At 50.7% G+C, this 272-nt stretch overlaps 1 non-coding gene across 1 annotated transcript; it reads right to left on the minus strand.

The window, feature by feature from the left end:
- Positions 1-200: 200 nt before the first annotated feature.
- trnag-ucc (transfer RNA glycine (anticodon UCC)) lies at positions 201-272 on the minus strand. The gene has a single exon. It is a non-coding gene; the product is annotated as a tRNA-Gly (tRNA).

Raw genomic sequence — 272 nt, forward strand, 5'->3', positions numbered from 1 at the left:
TTTCTACAGACGAAGCTGGTGCTGTGGGATACTAGTGTAAGGCCATTTATTCGTCATCTGTTCATGCGCAACGGTTCACCAGAAGTGTGTTAGTGAAAACAGCGGTAAGTGCAGGCTTAGTAGGGTCGCAATAGCTTGAATGGTGTCGAACTCCCCCGAAGCATCACAAGTGTGATGGCGGAAGCCTAGAAAGAAAACGTTGCGTTGGCCGGGAATCGAACCCGGGTCAACTGCTTGGAAGGCAGCTATGCTCACCACTATACCACCAACGC

The sequence above is a fragment of the Amia ocellicauda genome, unplaced genomic scaffold, assembly GCF_036373705.1.
Source record: "Amia ocellicauda isolate fAmiCal2 unplaced genomic scaffold, fAmiCal2.hap1 HAP1_SCAFFOLD_84, whole genome shotgun sequence".
NCBI lineage: Eukaryota > Metazoa > Chordata > Actinopteri > Amiiformes > Amiidae > Amia > Amia ocellicauda.